The 17,398-nt window shown below is 33.2% G+C and overlaps 1 long non-coding RNA gene across 2 annotated transcripts in view; it reads right to left on the minus strand.

Moving 5' to 3' along the window:
- Positions 1-2,727: 2,727 nt before the first annotated feature.
- The window catches only part of LOC109498786, a 34,863-nt gene continuing 20,192 nt past the window's right edge, over positions 2,728-17,398 (minus strand). Inside the window, exons 4-6 of one of the 2 annotated variants that reach the window (XR_006595951.1) lie at positions 16,467-16,611; positions 8,419-8,513; positions 2,728-3,261 (exon numbers count right to left, since the gene is read on the minus strand). This is a non-coding gene — a long non-coding RNA (uncharacterized LOC109498786). The remainder of the gene's footprint in view (positions 3,262-8,418; positions 8,514-16,466; positions 16,612-17,398) is intronic. The other variant, XR_002155688.3, reaches the window with a different exon arrangement.

Below are 17,398 nucleotides of genomic sequence, written 5' to 3' on the forward strand. Positions count from 1 at the left end.
AATTTCAGGAGAAAAACTTCTAAATTCCTAATATTAATTTTAAAAGTAATGCATCACTTATTTTATATATTACTGTTAAAATCATATTGTTCTGTGTTTTTCCGTTAATTATTTATATACTGATAAGTAATAGTCATATAAACAAAAATACATTCTTAGCTCCACTTTAATTTTTCCCTTTAATTGATAAAAGAGATTTTGTGAAAATGACAGGTGTATAGCATCCACAATTTAAGTCATACACTAAAGGACATAAAAGAATGTAATCATGTGAAATTTGACCTTTCAGAAATCATCATGTTTGACATTTTGATGAGCTTTACTCCACTAAAGGGATATATTTACATAATACACTTTTATATATTTTTTCATAACTGAGATAACATTATGAATATTATTCTGTTTATATGTGTATCTTTATTTTTACATATGCATAATCATTTAAGAAATATTATCCAACCATGTTATAGTACTAACTGAGACAATGATTCATAAATGTTGTAATTAGTGGTCTCCTCTTCTTGGATATTTAAGATGTATTCAAATTTTTACTATTCTATTAAAAGATTTGGATACGTTATTTTTGCATAAATATTTTTCACATTGCAGCCATATCTGTATGGCAGATTTTTAGAAGTAGAATGGCTGGATCAAAGGTGAGGGTTATTTCATTTTAATAATAAATAAAGCTAACATTCCAAAAGATTGCATAAAACTATGCTCAAATAACATTAATGAGATTCTACTGACTATTGATTTCCTTTCCAAAAGCAAAATATCTCATTTTACATAAAGTGTTACTTTGACCTTTAGTAAAGTGTTTCTTCTATCATAATTTTTGGATGTCTCTTGTTATATTTTTGTTGTCTACTTTAAAAATATATTTCTACTTGTGTATTTTTGTTGTAGAAAGGGTATTTTTGTGTTAATTAGGTCATGTGGTTTTGTATAGAATTTTCTAATATCTTAGATATATTAATGCTTGATCCTGGGCTTTCAAGGATAAAATCCTACTTGCAAGCAATTGTAATTTTGCATTTTCTCCCCTTTGTTTCCATGTGTGTACTTCATTGATTCACTGTTAAACTGCACTGGCGAGATCTTTGAGAATAATATTGAACACCAAACGTTTCTTTCTCATCTCTATAGTTCTTCTTATAAAAGTGTGTCTAACACTTTAATTAATCAAATAAGAAAAGCCCCATTTTTTTTCCATTTACTTCTTTTTTTTTATATTTTAGGGCATAAATTAATCACATACTTGTAATGTTCTTTACCCCAAAGCAATCAACTTCTCATCTAAATTTCAGAACTCTTGAGTCAGAAATCATTAAAGAAAAATTCGATGCTAGAATATAGTATGGTCAACAGGCTAGCGTTTTAAGATAGCAAAAGATTAATGTACTAAAAATAGTACAAACACAAATCTTGCAAGGAAAGGAGGGAACATCCTTGTCATTGGATTAACTTCTCATCACATTTGCTGTTATTAGAGAATATTGAACATGATAGACTAATTTGTACTTCACTTGCAGACTATACTTTTAAGAGCTATACTATCTTTCATTAACACAACTTTGATGCTTATAAATTAGGTGTGTGAAAATGTACTAATTTCCTATGTTTCAGATAAAATAGTAATGCATACTGAAAATATGTATGAGACCCTGTACAAGATATGAAAGGTTAGTAAAGACATTTTTACAAACAGTTATCAAAAAATCTCTACAAATCTTGTAAATTCTCTCCTGTGTTAAGAAAGGTTAATAAACTCAGATTTAATAGTACAAGGACAAGCTAAGTAATTATCTTGTGAGATTTACTTCAATCCCAGGTAATGGTCTAGAAAATATAATAAGGTAATTGATCTTTTAGAAGTAGGACCTCATGAATTGAGTGAAAAGTTGCCAGCACATGTTTCTGAGACACGGTTGCAAACCAATGTAATAAATAAATTTTAATAGAGTAATTGATAAGGCTGACAAGGACAATGTGCCTTGTGTAGTGTAATAAAGTTAAAGTCAAACAATACATGCTCTTTTGTTGCCTGCTTGTTTCAACAAATGCATCATGAACATCATTCAAAATGGCTTACTATGAAGGAAATTATGAAGAAGTTATTGTAATTACTGGAAATATGTCCATAAGTTTTCTTGAATATATTCTCGTCATTCTTTGGCTATCTCTAAGTATGTATATTTTCTTATTTTGTCAGCTTTCTGGATTTTAAACCCCTGGTCAACTTAGTTCATAATACTTTTAATAAAACTTCATTTTACCACATAATTTTACAAAACACAAAGTATTATGCCATTACAAGGCAAATAGTTTCTTTCCTTCCTCCTTCCCTTTTCCTTCCATCCTTCCTTCCTCCTTCCTTTCTCTTTCCTTCCTTCCTTCCTTCCTTCCTTCCTTCCTTCCTTCCTTCCTTCCTTCCTTCCTTCCTTCCATCCTCTTCCTTCTTTCTTTCTTTCTTTCTTTCTTTCGTTCTTTCTTTCGTTCTTTCTTTCGTTCTTTCGTTCTTTCTTTTCCTCGTTATTTCCCTCCCTCCCTCTCTTACTCTCTTTCTCTCTCCTGTATATATATATAGTACCTCAACCATAATTTGCTACTTCCAGGGAAGTAGGTTGTGTTTTACTCCACCCTTTTAGATTACATCAAAACAGCTGTTTTTAAAACAATCAAACAAAACAATTAATTATAAATGTTAAGCAGTATAATTGTCTAATTCCTATTTAAAGAAAAATGGGAAGGTAGTGACACTGAATTACAAGTGAACATTTTATTTCCAAATTTTAATGGTTACAGTTAACATTTATTTTGACTCAAGCTCTTTCTAATTATTACCGTGCCATTAATTCATAGTTCCCTAAATATTTAGCTGTAAGATTTTGGATAAAATTGATCTTAAATTCTTTAGAGAGGAATATTATCAATTGTGCATCATTTATTCATCAATTTAACAAAATAAAAAAAAATCTTTTCTGTGAGCCAGGCACTGTTCTTTGGGGATATGGCACATAGGAACATGGATGAAATCCTTGCCATTGTGGAACTTTCATTCTAGTTGCCAGTCAGAAAGCTAACAACAACAACAACAACAACAACAACACATAATATAATTTTAGGAAGTAACATGACAGGATAAGAAGATGAAGAATGATGGTGGTGGGGCCATTTTTATAGGAATAGTCCAGGAAGGCTGTGGCATTTGAGCAGACAGTGAATGAGGTGAGAAGCGAGTTGGAGAGCAATTCATTCCTGGAATGGAGAAGAGCAAGAAAAATTTACTGCTGTGCTAATTAATTTGTTATTAATGAAGAAGAGCAAAAAAATAAGTCTTCCTAAAGAGTGAGTTAGGAATGGGATGCCTGGGTGGCTCATTCGGTTAAGTGCCCAACTTCAGCTCAGGTCATGATCTCAATGTTTGTGAGTTTGAGCCCCGTTTGGGGCTCTGTGCTGGCAGCTCAGATCCTGGAGCCTGCTTCGGATTCTGTGTCTTCCTCTCTTTCTGCACTTCCTCCACTTGTGCTCTGTCTCTCTATCAAAAATAAATAAAATATTTTAAAAATTTTTAAAAAAAGGAATGAGCTGGGAATAATATGATAGGAAATGACTTAAAAGAAAAACTTCGGGCTAGTTAATATAGGTTTATGTTGGTTTCTGTTTTGTTTTATGTTCTTTTACATAAAAGCTAGGATTTGGATTTTGTTTCATTGTGATCAAATGATTGTCATGGTGATGATGTGTTTTGATCACATCAAAATGTGGAAAGTACTTAGTGATGATGATCACCACTTTTGATACTATTATTGTAATCTAGGTGAGATCCTTTCAGGACCATTATGAAGATATATCCCAGAAAATATACTAATGTACCAGATATGGTGTGTGAAAGAAAGATAAAGGTCAAGGTCAAATTTACAACAATATTTTATTTGCACAGTGGTGTGATTTAAGTGGCATCTACTGAAGAGGGTACCACTTGAATAAGTCATTGGGAGGAGAAGTGATCAAGTATTTGTTTACATAAAGTTTGAAATTTGTTTCAAACCATCTACAGATGATTTTGAATAGGCATCTAAAGATAAGTTTATTTATAGATATATATAGATATAATCATGAATATCTGGGAAACAGTGAGCCCTGAAAATGTACAATTAAAACCATATGTGGGGTGCCTGGGTGGCTCAGTCGGTTAATTATTCGACTTCAGCTGAGGTCATGATCTTGTGGTATTTGAGTTTGAACCCCATGTCAGGCTCTGTACTGACAGCTCAGAGACTGGAGCCTGGTTCACATTCTGTGTCTCCCTCTCTCTCTGCCCCTCCCCTACTCATACTCTGCCTCTCTCTCTCTCTAAACAATAAATACATATTTTTAAAAATTTAAAACCATATGCATACGTAAGATATGAAAGCACACTTTTGTACAGAATTTACTGTTAAATTATAAATAATTATCTGTATATTTTATGGGATATAATTTTTTGATATTTCTCACGAAAAAATAACTACATGTGCTGTAATGTGATATATATGTTCTGTGTGTAATTCTGTGATATTTAATATTTCAGGGCATGTCTCTTTTACCTAACCACAGATTTTCAGGGGCTGGAAATCATGCTCTAGTCTGTGCCTAGGAACACAAAACCTGATTTCTATAAAGAATTCTTCCATTTGTTAGTGGTAATGAAAGAATTCTTACACACCAGATTTCTAGTGTCCCTGGATTTAATTTAAACCAGTGAAATCTTCTGTGAACCCTGGGTAGTCCTTCCACTGCAATTTTCTCCACATTTGGGTAGTGTGCTTACTGGCCTTCAGTAGTTTCCATTTCAAGTCTGTGGTTTCCCTGGAAATGCAGTTGTACACCTATGAGACAGAACAACAGATGCCTTCCTTGTTTCTTCAAATCTGCATCATGATAGTAGAGTTTACATTGTCTCTCTTACTAAGGAAGCCATTCTCCTGTATGCAGTGGAAAGAACAGCTAAGAAACTCTCTTCAAATCTTCCATTTCATGTGTTGTATTTGAGTAGGGGAATCAAATCATGTACAGTCTAATTGGATATTAATGTATTTTCATATTGATATTTGAATGTCAATTCAAATGTAAAATCATGTGTTTGTCTTTTTGTCTGTATTGAATCTGCACAAAGTGGGACTTGTTTATGTTATTCAGCAAACTTCCAGATGATGAGTTAAGGGAATGTGCAATTTATTATGACTCCTCACCACTGTACCCTGAACTTGAGTAAGTTCTGAACTCTCAAAGAAACCCCATCAGTATTTCTGTGGGTATGAAATAAGTGTTAGTATTCTAACCAAGCCCATTTACAAATGACAAACATATCTCACTGGTAGAATAAATAAAATTTATTACAAACCATGAATACTCTTGGTTAGGATTTTGTTTTAAAGAATTTACCATCTAAATATTTTCTCAAATTATCTAAATATAAACACTGAATTTTATTGGATTTTGAGGTATTTTTCTTTTTTTTTTTTAAATTTTTTTTTCAACGTTTATTTATTTTTGGGACAGATAGAGACAGAGCATGAACGGGGGAGTGGCAGAGAGAGAGGGAGACACAGAATCGGAAACAGGCTCCAGGCTCCGAGCCTTCAGCCCAGAGCCTGACGCGGGGCTCGAACTCACAGACCGCGAGATTGTGACCTGGCTGAAGTCGGACACTTAACCGACTGTGCCACCCAGGCGCCCCGATTTGAGGTATTTTTCAAGATACAATTAGTCAGGGTTTGAAACTTCTGTGATTGAATAATATTATTTAAGGCAGTCTCCTGAAATGAACGAAAAACAAGTTTAATAAACTGATCATATTTTGTGACAACCATCAAATAACACTTTAAATTATTTCCTAGCATTTCACCTATTAACAAAATGAGTTCTTTAAAGATTGCCATATAGGGGAGAATTTTGTAATACTTGTTTAAATTAAATATATTTGTTATTTGTACAGGCTTTTTTTATTTTTAGAAGGGAAAACATTTTATCGGAACACATTTATGATTCTCCATTTATTTTGTGATATAGGTTAATAAATTAACCTTCCTTTCATATCTGGAGGTGGATGTTTAGGCAACTTAAATTTTAATGTTACTTGCTTCCTGTTTTATGTCCTATTAATGGGGTCTTGTAAATCTTAAAGGCTTTATTTTTTAACATGGTTTCTAGGATATGCTATTTCCTCATACCATAATTCTAACCATGTGGACTTACCATGGCAAATCCTTTTAACATTCCCTAACAATATCTTAAGTAGTGGAGCATAACAAAAATTTGCTGCTAGGGAAATGCTCACTTTCAGGCATGAGTGTATAGGAAGGATTTTCTTTTCTGTGACCTTTTCCAGCATTTATAAGTATGGTTATCCTGGTTCAATTAATTTGAATGATGATGGACTTAAAGTCCAATGAAACATTTTTCTCCTGAAAGAATTCAAGTAAGTTACTCACTTTCCAATCCATTTTGCCTATAGAATGCTGGTCTTTTAGAATTTTTTTGTACCAAAAGCAATACCTCATTTAATGCCCCAAATAGTGTTTGTTCAGTTCATGTTGATTGTGGATTAAACTCAATATTAGAATACTAAGTACTATTATAAATATAAGGATTTGGCTTATGGAGGAATTAGGGAAGTACAAGAAGAAACACCTTTATCTCAAAATAAATATTTCTAACAGCAATATTTTCTAATGGGATATGGACTGTATGATAATCCTATAATACAAGTGTTACCCTGGAAAGTAGAAATCTGTGCTGCTGAGTCAGTCCATTGCCATATGTTTGAATTTAATAAAGCCACAGTTTGTTCAAATATATATGAGTATTTAAGACATAGCCTATATAATCAATAGCCTGAGTGATGTCAAATCATCATTGTACATTACTTCTCCTTTGGCTCTGATATCTTGTATTAACATTATAAATTCAAATAATCTCAGAGATGGATACCCGTTTACTGGATAACACTCTTGATAAATTTAAATCAATTTCAAAATGATGAATATTATCCATTTGGATATTATTATTAGGCCATTTATAAAATATCAAATTATGTTTATCTGACTTCAATAGCTCTAATGCTTGCATATTAAGAAAGCAGTCAATGGAACGTTAATTCCCTCTGTGTTAAATAATCAAAATTAAAACATTTGTGTATTCCCTCAATTTCCATCATGCTCAAGTGTGAACTAAGCTGACATTACAAAGTGCTTTAATCCCTTTAGAATAACATTTTGAATAAAAGTCTAAAATTCTTAAAAGTATTCACAAGGGATTATATTTCTAATAGTGGAAGCTAAATTGCTTAGGTGAAAGCAAAAATAATATGCTGTATTAAATATAAAATAGCAGGGTGCCTGGGTGGCTTAGTTGGTTAAGTGTCTGACTTCTGCTCTGGTCATGATCTTGCAGTTTGTGAGTTGGAGCCCCACTGACATGCACTGACAATGAGGAGTCTGATTGGGATTCTCTCTCTCCCTCTCTCTCTGCCCCTCACCCTGTCTCTTTCTTTCTCTCTCTCTCTCAAAATAAACAGTAAAAAGTATATAAATTAGATATTTGAGATCTTTAGTATTTTGAAAAAGATAGTAGGAAACCCCTGGGTGTTTTTTGTTTGTTTGTTTGTTTGTTGTTTTTTTTTTTCCTGTCTTTTAAAAAATAAAACCTATAGTAAGAAAAGGGGAAAATAAACTGTTTATTAAAGATACATTTACCCCCATGGGGTGCCTGGCTGGCTCAGTCAGTTGATTGTCTGACTGCTGATATCTGCTCAGGTCATGATCTCATGGTTTGTGATTTTGAGCCTGCTTGGGATTCTCTCTCTCCCCCTCTCTCTGTTTCTTCCCTGTTTGTGCTCTCTCTCTCTCTTTTTCTCTCTCTTAAATAAATAAACTTAAAAAAAAGAGAGAGAGAGAGGGATACATTTGCCCTCATGGCATTTACCCATACTTCAATCATCTATATTTGGTTTGCTGGTTGAAGCAGAACAAAGATAGAGATTACAGCCCCAAATTTTGTCACTTTTCCTTACCTTGAGCTAAAGAGCTAATCTTCAAGTAAAAGTGAATAAGTGTTGAGAAATGCAGGGAGAGTTTCCTTGCCACAAAGTGGAAAAGAAGAGAATAATAAAAAAAAATTGTCTTGGGGAATTTATGATCGCAGACGTGACCTTGTCTTGTATGAGTTCACTCAGCCTGGGTGAGTCAGGGACTTTTGCATCTTCAATTTGGTTTAGGATTTTCTCAATCTTCTGGTAGCAGAAAGGAAGGAAAAGAGAGAGGGAACAGGCAACTCCCTTTGACTTCAGAGAATACTAATTATCATTTAAAGACAATGGCCAGTAAGCTATAAAATATTACAAAGGATACAAGGAAATAAGAAATGCCAAACCTGAGTGAGAATCAACAGAAAGTATATACCAGCCGTGCATAGTCTACAGGTAATAGATTTATATGATGTGGTGGTTAAAATAATTCATTCTCCTCCTGTTTAAAGAAACATATTTTTAAAAATATTGGAAGCTCTAAATAATGGCATAGTGGATTTTCAAAAACAACCAAACAGACAAGTATAAACTTTAACTTCTAGCCTTGTTGGAGTACCTAGTACAAGACTTCTCATTTCATTTTCATTTTTATTTTTTAAGCATTTTAATGTATTTTTTTTCATCATGGTAAGTGTACTCTTTGATACTCATCCCCTGTTTCCCCCATCCATCCCCCCTACCACCCCTCCGGTAACCATCAGTTTGTTCACTGTGGTTAAAACTCTGTTTCTTGGTTTGTCTCTCTCTATTTTTTTCCCTTTGCTCATTTGTTTTGTTTCTTAGATTCCACATATGAGTGGAATCATATGGTATTTGTCTTTCTCTGACTGACTTATTTCACTTAGCATAATACTCTCTAGCAACATTTGTTTTTGCAAATGGCAAGATTTAATTCTATTTTTATGGCTGAATAAAGAAGATACATATATCTTTATCCATTCATCTGTTGACGGACACTTGAGCTGCTTCCATAGTTTGGCTGTTGTAAACAATGCTGCAAAACAGCAATAAATATAGGGATGCACGTATCCCTTTTAATTAGTGTTTTTGTATTTTGGGGGTAAATACACAGTAGGGTGATTACTGGATCTATTTTTAATCTTTTCTGTTTTCCAGGGGGGCTGCACCTAGTTGCATTCATTTCATTTTTAAATAGGAAGGATACTGAAAATATACAAGAAAATAGGAAAGCAAATAGCACAGGACTGTGCTCTGCAATTGATAGAAAACAAATGAAGTGAGCTTTAATACAACCTCAAGTGTCCTGTGAAAAGGCTTTCCTGGCAGGGTATAAAAATGAGTAACCCAAGCCAAGCACAACGACTATAGTGAGTTGAACAAGAAATAAGAATTTTTGGTAGCTGAGGCAGCTGTGATTTGAAGGGAAAAATTACAAAACGGAGAGATATACCAAGAAAAAATTTACAAGTACATTCATGGCATCTCCTTTAGTCTCTTGTTGGATACCAATATTCATATTCATATGGTGAAAACCCAAAAGGTTGATGAACATATTTCAGAGACTACTCATAGCTGAGAGACTATGAATTCCTACTCCCCAAATAAGGATATAAGATTCAACATATGTATTCAGCAGAGCCATCTAAAGGATAAGGATATACAGTAGGTCTTAAACTACTCTTGAGGAAAGACTACAAAATAAAACTTAAAAGAAGCCTCAAAATGTTAGCTCTAGTTATAAGTAAGTTATCTTTCCCAAATAATAATAATAATAATAATAATAATAATAATAATAATAATATTCTTTGAATGTAGAAAATAAAGTATGGATATTTGTGCAATACAAAATGCCAAATTACCAATAAAAAAATACTAGACTTTAGAAGAAACGGATGAAATGACAGGAAAAAAGAAATAAATTCAGGTCCCCAAATGACAGACATGATAGATTAGCTGACAATTGCTGTAAAATAACTACCATAAATAAAATCGACCTTTTAAGGGAAAGCATGATTATAATGAGTAGAGAACTGGAAGCTGAACAATAGAGTCTCTGAAATGGAAAATTCACAAGCTCAACGTATGAGAAATTTAAATAATGTAAAATATCAGTGAATCTAAGGCATAATAACAATTATCTGGCAAGATCAAGAACAGTGTGGAGAAGAAGTATACAACAAATATGATCAATAAAAATGGGACAGGGTAGAAATGCTTCAGACAACAAGAAATAAGATTATATTTCATAAATAATATATCCAATAAATTTGGAAGAACATGAGATAGAAAAAATTTTAGAAAAATACAATTCACCAAAGCTACCTCAAAAAAATTAAAAACATATTCATGTTACTTTAAAATTAAATTATTTTAAAATTATATATATTTATAATCTTATTTATAATCTTATTTACATTATATTCCAAAATATAATTTATATATTTGCATTTATAAATTATTTATAAATAATAACTTATAAGTTATAAGTCATAAACCAAGTTATTAAATTAAATATATATGTATATTTTAAGTTTATTCATTTTGAGAGAGAACATGAACATGGGAAGGACAGAGAGAGAGGGAGAGAATAAATCCCTAGTAGGCTCCCTGCTCATATCTCAGAGACTGACATGGGGCTTGAACTTACAAACTATGAGATAATGACCTGAGCTGCAACCAAGAGCCAGATGCTTAAATGACTGAGCTTCCCAGGTGCCTCAATATTTAAATATAATTTTTAAAAACTATTCTCAAAAAATATGATTGTGTACCCAGAGATTTCATAAATGTCTGCATATAAATAATTAGAATCATATATCTAGTGACAAAGTCACTAGATATATTATTATACAAAATTTAGTTGCCTTTTGATATTCTAGAAGCACAATAATATTTTAGATTGATACAATTTAGAATATCACCAAAAATATGAAATATCTGTGTAAATCTAAATGATGATGTTTAAAAGTTATATGGAAAATGAAAAATTCCACTAGGTATGTTAAAGGAGATATAATTAATGTATTTTGTAGAGCATATTTACAGTTTTAATACATTTAATACATATTTAACCATTTTAGAAATTGTAAAGATATCAGTTGCTATCAAATTATTTAATAGATTCATTTGGAAGCCAACAACCAAAAATTGTTATGGAAATTGGCAAGCATCCTCTAACATATATTGAGATATAAGGAGTGAGTATAGTAAAGACTATAATATAAGACTGAGGATTTGGGGATATATATGTGTGTTACAAAACTGTAATAAAGCTTCAGTATTCATATATATAATATATTGGTATAGGAATAGAAATATATATACTTGAGTTTCAACTATTGTATTGCTTGAGGTTCATAAATTTTAAAACTTCGATTACTTTTTTAAGATATTTTTCATTTTCCAACTCTGTACCTTAAAGGACCAGTTCAAAGTGAAGCCTTATTCTCTAATAGTTGCCAAAACCAAATTCAGGCTAAAACATGAATCCAATTTGAAGGAAGCCATGTATTTCATTTTAGTTGCATATATACAAAGTCATATAAAAGTACAAAGACATTCTTTTACAGTTGTTCCTTGACTTACATGGATTTATATTTGAAAGAATGCTCATCCTTAACAAAACAAATACAGGGTTTGGCAATCCCATTAGTAGAACAGGGGTTATTTCAAAGTTGAAGTGAAAAAAAAATGGAAATCATTTTACTAGCCCCACTCTTACTGATTTATTTCAAGATTAACATTCTCTAAGACACTATAGGTTTAGAATTCATAATTCCTTCTCAAATAATTCTCAATCAGACCTCTTACTAAATGCAAACCATTGGACAAGTCCATGTAAAAATCTAATCTGACAATATAGGTGATACAGATACTGGCAGGAGAGCACACAATATTCATTTACTTAAAGTTACTTGATTAATTCCCCCTACCCCCCCCCCATTTTATATATATTTGAAGGAAAAAAATAATAGTAGCAAAAATGAAAGTAGACACTAATGTTAAATAGGCTAGCAGAAATCAGATATCTATGACTAAGAGACATGTAGGTTTAACAAGAAAGACATAAAACATTTTTAATAAAAGACAAGAAAAATCTGTTACAATACTAGGTGCCATTTAAGGTGAGGTTTTGGGTGTTTGGATTGGGGGGGAGGTAGAAGTGTCAGCAATAATTCTTGTGGTTCACTACAATTAAGCCAACCATGTATCTTCTCTCTCCCTCGCATTTAGAAAGGAGGAGGTGTAGGAAAGAGTTCATGTTTACAGACCATTCCTGCCTGTTTCTGTAGCTATTCCATTCCATCTGTAAACTAATTTCTTCAGGTAGTTTGCAGCAGCATGTGGTTGGAAAATACTTTTCAATGACTCGTTTAGCAGGTTGAAAATAGGGGTTATCACCTGAACACACCAAGATTGCATGCTCTGTCTAGCTTCTGCAGCATGTGTCCGGGTGGCCACATGCCTTTCCTTGCCATTTTTCTATTTTATTTAAATATCTATATAATCAATTCAAAAGCAAAGATTATTATCAGTTGTAAAGATGACAAAATCAGCTTTTTATTATCTGATAATATATACTCTTCTGTAAGTAAATATGGCTGGGACCTAAGATATTATCATACTACTATTTTACACCAAAAATAATTCTTTTGACATTGTGAAGTAGCTTTTTTAATAGACTGAGTAAAGTAAAAAAGCATTTTTATTACGTGAGTGTCATCTTCCAGAAACTATTGTAATTTTTCACTTTTATATACCTTTAGTCTTGTATAGAAGGATATGTGATGACATAAAGCTCTTTGACTGAAATCTAATTCAAGTTTACATTTAGTACTTATCTCAGATACATAGCACTGTAGAGTATGTGACAACTTTCCTTATTTAAACAAGATTCTGTCAAATGTCAGCACACGAAGTACAGATGTGGATTTATCTGCAGTGGGTGCCATCCTCTGCTTCAGTGTGCAGTCTTTTTTTTTCTTTGTTCCTGTTTTTAGATAGCTTCATAGTTTTGTGGGGTGTCTGGGTGGCTCAGCCAGTTAAGTGTCTGGCTCTTGATCTCGGCTCAGGTCATCATCTCACAGTTCGTGGGTTCGAGCCCTGCATCGAGCTCTGTGCTGACAGGCCAGAGCCTGCTTGGGATTCTCTCTCTCTCTCTCTCTCTCTCTCTCTGCCCCTCCTCTGCTGTCTCTCTATTTCAAAATAAATAAATAAATGGTAGATAACCTTCATAGTTTTGCAACTATTAGTCACAGAATTGAGGAAAGAACGTGAACTCAGAGATCTGGGCTCAAAGCTTTTTGTGTGGTTGAACATGGCATTTCTCCGTTTTATAATTTTTAACCTTTGTTCTTGCATCTAACAAATATATAGGAAATTACACATATAATCAATTAATGTTTAGCTCACTAAATTTACACAAACTGAATGCCCCAGTGTAACCAGCATGCAGATCAATAAACAAAGATTGCTAGTGCCACTGTGACCTCCATTGCTCCTTCTCAGTCTCTAAATACTCCCTCCAGGATATGAATACTTACTTGTAACATCATGGAATAGTCTTGGCTATTTTTATATTCTATATAAAGAATATCATATATTGTTAATCATTTATATCTGGCTTCTTTATTTTTTAAAGAATTAAAAAAATTAATGTTTATTTATTTATTTTGAGAGAGAGAGAGGGAGAGACAGCGCAAGTGTGAGTGGGGGAGGGGCAGAGAGAGAGAATCCCAAGCAGACATGATGCTGTCATCACAGAGCCTTCAACATGAAGCCCAACACAGGCTGAACCAAGGGCTCGACCTCACAAACCGTGAGATCATGACCTGAGCTGAAATCAAGAGATGGATGGACACTTAACCCACTGAGCCTCCCAGGTGCCCCAAGATTTGTCTTTTAAAATGTAGTTTGCTCATTCATAGCACTATCATGGTGTAGTCTTTTTTTATGGTTTTCCTTCTTACATTAAAATTGTTTTAAACAATTAGTTCCTTAGCCAGGTAAGCAAGGTGTATTGTGCTTAGGCTGAAGATTTGTAGGCCCGTCTCCTTGAAGGAAGCACTGAATTGCAGAAAGAACAGTGATGTTTCCAGATATACTATAATTAAAACCTATCTGAGAAATTATCAGGATACCAATGTGCATGAATTTGTTCTACTTCAAAGAATGAAAGAGTCTTATGTCTACCTACCTCAACACATAGATTTGTGGGGCTTATATTAAATGGGGTATCATGTGAAAGACCTCCATAATCTGATTTGTAATGCTCTCTTAAAATAAGCAGTTAGCTTCTCACATGTCTTCGAGAATGTTCCTATCTCATTTGCCACATCAGGACACTTCAGAACAATGAGTGGATGATGCTTTAAATCTCTCCATGTCTTTGTTCATGCTATCTCATATTTCTCGTATATAATTCTTGATTTCGTGGGGAATTAAGGAAGCTGGAAAATTCATATTCTTTTTTTTTATTTGTTTTAATGTTTATTATTGAGAGACAAAGACAGAGCACAAGCAGGAAAGGGACAGAGAGAGAGGGAGACCCAGAATCCGAAGCAGGCTCCAGGCTCTGAGCTGTCAGCACAGAGCCCGACACGAGGCTGGAACCCACAGACCATGCAGTCATGACCTGAGCCGAAGTCGAATGCTTAACCGATTGAACCACCCAGGCGCCCCGCATATTTTTTGATCAAAGAATAACTCAGTGTCATTTCTTTTGTGATTTTATAATTTGTTGTTGGTAATGAAGTTTTTTTATTGAAGTATAGTTGACATACAATATTAATTTTTGGTATACAACATAGTGACTTGACATTTATATATGTTACAAAATGATCAGCACGATAAGACAGTTACCATCCATCACCATACAAACCTATTACAATATTTTGGACTATATTCCCTATGCTGTACTATACATCCCTGTGATTTATTTATTTACAGCCACAGTCTTTGTTCCATGCAGTTTTGCTCATTTTCCATGTTCTACATAACTAGCAGCTTCTGATTCACAACTATGTCCAAAATTAAAAAAAAGGGAATAATTACACTAGCCTATTAGTTCATCATATACAGAGAATGAATTTATTTAACTCTAGGACAGAAGTACTTACCAATATGTCTGGCACCTTATAAGTTCAATATATATGTAATTAAAAATTGACAATATTTTACTGATTGACCTAATGAATAAATTAATGAGTGGGTTATTGAAGTTTATATTAATTTAGAGATTAGAAAAAGTGATTTGAAAATATATTACTTTGGGGCACCTGGGTGGCTCAGTTGGTTGAGTGTCTGACTCTTGGTTTCGGCTTAGATCATGATCCCAGGGTCATGGGATTGAGCCCTGCATCAGGCTCTTCACTGAGCATGGAGCCTGCTTAAGTTTCTTTCTCTCTCTCCCTGTGCCCCTCTCCTCAGCTCTCTCTAAAATAATTTTTAAAAATGTATTACATAACCATATTCAATGTAAAATGTTACCATTTATCTATAGAGCTTAATGCTTTCTTCTTAAATCCATAATAATTTGCATTGGTTATATGTTCACTTAGGATAACTATTCCATTCTTAAATACTTGAATCGTGATTGAAAGTTAATTTAATTTGGTGGACTGATTCATGGGACGAAAATTTATTGGGCACTAATATATTCAGTGTGGTATCAAGCAATAATGGGCAAATAATTTAGTTTAATCATTGCGTCCCATGTATCTCTCTAGTTACTATAATAACTGGTTCCTAGTGTTTAAATGATAACATAATTTGTTCATTAGAATATATTTCTGATTTAATGTTGAAAGTGATATGAGGGGCACCTGGGTGGCTCAGTTGGTTAAGCATCCGACTTCAGCTCAGGTCATGTTCTCACAGCTTGTGAGTTTGTGCCCCACATCAGGCCTTGTGCTAGCAGCTCAGAACCTGGAGCCTGCTTGAGATTCTGTGTCTCCCTCTCTCTCTGCCCCTCCCCCATTCACACTCTGTCTCTCTCTCTCTGTCTCTCCCTCAAAAATAAACAAACATTTTAAAAAGTCTTTAAAAATAAAAATAAAAAAAGAAAGTGATATGAAAGCCATAAATGCTATATTGAATTTTATAATAGCTAATTTTTTTTGCAAGAAGTATGGGATGTGTATATCTAAAAGTAATTTAAGGCCATCTACTTAATATCACTGTTATTTTTACTTAAAACCTGACCAAAAATAGGTTCAATTATATGCAAATATCTCCAGATTTGATCTTTAGAAATTTTAACATATCCCAAGATAAACAGATTTAAGCAAAGAATATGCTTACTTTTAAAATATTCATAAGGCTTGAGACATTTCTTGTGAACTATGGATATAGGAGTTTTTAAAAAAAGAATACCTTCCAGCAGAATTGCAATGCATTTTTCAAACATCTAGTTTCTTATGACAGCAACTACCTTCACGATGAGCCAAAGGGATTTCCAAATCAGAGATAGGAGTCTGACACTTCAGTTAAAGCTTCTATTTGTAATGCAGTTTTAGATCACATTTGGGGTTTGATAATCCTCCAGAACATCAAGTTTCTATATGCTTTGTGTTCATCTGAATTCAAGTGAAAAAATAAAACCTTTTAATGGAAAAAATACTAATGAGAAACATGGAAGTAATTCACTTTGAATCTTTTGGAGAATGTAAGTTTTTTATTTGGGCTAATTTTCATCAAGCATCAGTTTGAACAAAGATAATTTTGCCATCATTGCATACACTTAAAGTTATTATTTCATATCATTCACTTTTATTTATACTTTATATATCTTCTGTCTTCATTTTTTAATAAATTATATTCCATACAAAGTAAGCCTTTTTTTCTAGATTTATAAATGAAATTGCATCCTTTGAAATTGTCTTCAAAATTATCAGTAAAACCCTCTTTGTTGCTATTACAGACATTGTACATGTTTGACCATTAGTGTCTAGTTTGGCCTCTCCACTGCAAAAATACTCTTTAAAGTCTTTGATTTATGCAAAAAGAGTCTTCTGAAATGACAGTCCAAATATATTTTGACAAGACTATTATCATTGCAAGGAATAAGTACTGTCTTCAAAGTAATTAAAGGAGATTTTGAGAGTTGTTTTATAAAGTTAGTTATTTGTCCTATGTACTTTGTGGATTTGGCAAAGATACCAACTTCCATAAATTTTTTTAATGTTTACTTATATTTGAGAAAGGTGGGGGGGATGCATGGGCGTGGGAGGGGCAGAGAGAGACAGAGACACAGAATCTGAAGAAGGCTCCTGGCTTTGAGCTGTCAGCACAGCGCTCAGTGCAGGGCTCAAACCCAGGAGCAGTCAGATCATGACCTGAGGTGAAGTCGACCCTTAACCAACT

Source organism: Felis catus, chromosome A1 (genome assembly GCF_018350175.1).
Source record: "Felis catus isolate Fca126 chromosome A1, F.catus_Fca126_mat1.0, whole genome shotgun sequence".
NCBI lineage: Eukaryota > Metazoa > Chordata > Mammalia > Carnivora > Felidae > Felis > Felis catus.